Source organism: Brassica oleracea, chromosome C4 (assembly GCF_000695525.1).
Source record: "Brassica oleracea var. oleracea cultivar TO1000 chromosome C4, BOL, whole genome shotgun sequence".
Classification (NCBI taxonomy): Eukaryota; Viridiplantae; Streptophyta; class Magnoliopsida; order Brassicales; family Brassicaceae; genus Brassica; species Brassica oleracea.
This window is the reverse complement of record NC_027751.1, coordinates 39,011,021-39,013,132: the sequence shown is the minus strand read 5'-3', so window position 1 is coordinate 39,013,132 and position 2,112 is coordinate 39,011,021.

Sequence of the window (2,112 nt, the reverse complement as noted above, 5' to 3'; positions counted from 1 at the left end):
TGAACCAGCACCATTTGCTTCAGCAGAAAGATGAGCCTTTGCTTCCCTATCCCTGTTGGACGCACATGGCCTGAGGTGATGATGTAGGATCCAACACTCACTCTTCTTGTGACCGGTCCTCTTGCAATGCTCACAGCTTCCCTCATACTTTTCATACTTCCTTCCTGAGCTTCTGTATGCAACCTTGTTTGCTTGCATTCCTTCAGCTTGATGAGCCGTAGTGAGCTCACCCTTGCCTCCAAACAGGCCAAGAGATCCCTTCTCCTTCTGAAGTTGCGCGCATACTTCCTCCATGGATGGTAGGTTAGGTGATCTCAAGATGTGTTTAATGACATCCTTGTAGCAAGGATCCAATGTCATCAACAACCCAAACACTTGATCTTGTTCTCTTCTTTCCATAAGAGCTGCTTGATCAGTGGTGTTAGGTCTTAGACTTTCAAGTTCAGACCATAATGATCCAAACTTTCCCATGTGTTTGGTGAGCTCTCCTCCATCTTGCTTCATGGAGTTAATGGCTCTCTTCAGCTCAAACACATGACTGATGTTGGAGACGTTTCCAAACGTCTTTAAGAGGGTCTCCCACAAGTGTTTGGAAGTCTCACAGTAGTTGTAAGCTTCAAGAAGAGGGACATCAAGAGATCCTTGCAGCACGGAGAGCACCATCAAGTCTTCTTGCACCCACTTCTTTGCTTCAGCTTTGGTGAGAGTCTTTTCCTCTTCGCCTTCTTCAGTTTCGTTGGCCACTGGCTTCGGACCATCATCAGTGATGTGGCTCCACAGCCCTAGCCTTCCAATAACAGTCTTCACCAATCGAGACCACAAGAGGTAGTTTGAACCACCATTCAACGCAACCGGGACAGTAACTAGCTTGCTGAAGTTGTTTCCCTCCATCTTCTCTTGCTTGAACCAGAAATGACCAGAAAGCTTCAAACTTGCAACTCAGCTGAAGAACACACAGTACCAGACTTCAAGAACACACGAACTCAAAGCACAGAACCACATGACTCAACTTTATCACACAGCTTCACGGAACACTCAAGAACACAAGAGCAAGAACACAAGAACACAAGAGCTAGAGAAAGAAAAAAATGGAACGAGGTTTCTCAATACCAAAGCTAACCTGGCTCTGATACCATATGATTTTAGAGAATAGAGTAGGTATTGAGAGATTAAAGGAAGATTAGAAAAGATTAATGGGAGATTTGTAGAGAGATTATGTGGTAATCATGTTTAAGAGTATTTAAGAATCATCATGAACAAGAGAGAGAGTCTAGAGAGATAATCTCAATCTTCTTAATTATTAATGTGATCATAGTTTACAATATATATGAGGAGGCAACACTAGGATGAGGGTTTTATAAAGAGGCACCATTACAAGAGATAAGGTTTGCTTTAATTCATACCATCCAATGAGCTTCTTCCTTGTGCATAAAGCTCCTTTTGCTTTATCCAGCTCTTCTCCAGCCTGTCACACGTGCCCCCTCTTCCCTTGCAATGGTCTAATGCCTTAGCAAAGGGAATATGGGTTCTCTTCTTCATCCAAAGTTACCCGGGTAACTAGTATAACTAGTATACTAGGATAACTAGGGTAACTTTAGTTTAACCCTTTGAAGTTACTCGGGTAACTAGTATTACTACGCCATGTACGGCCTCTTCATCATACTCAACTCCTCATGTCTTTCTCTTCCCATATATTGATCTCATCTCAACAAATCTGATCTCTTGTCTCTTGCTCGCTGAGCAGAACAATGAACTGTTGATGAGGAACAGTGAATTGTGACCTCCTGGAACAAACCCATTACCTGAGGCACATGCGACCGTAGAGGCTAAGAAAAAGTCGAACCATGTCTAGAGTGATAGCCAACACGGCCGTGGTCGTGGGAAATAGCATGGACGTGGTGGTCGAGGCCGAAACTCGTTTGGTCGAGGCCGAGGAAACTCATATGGTCGTGGCTCCTATGGAGGCCGTGGACATGGCCGAGGCCGTGGTACATCATTCAAGCCACAAAACTCGACCAAATCCGTGTGTCATGATGTGGTATGGATAATCATTGGGCTAAGACATGTAGGACTCCCAAACATCTCGTTGACCTCTACCAAGAGAGTTTGAAA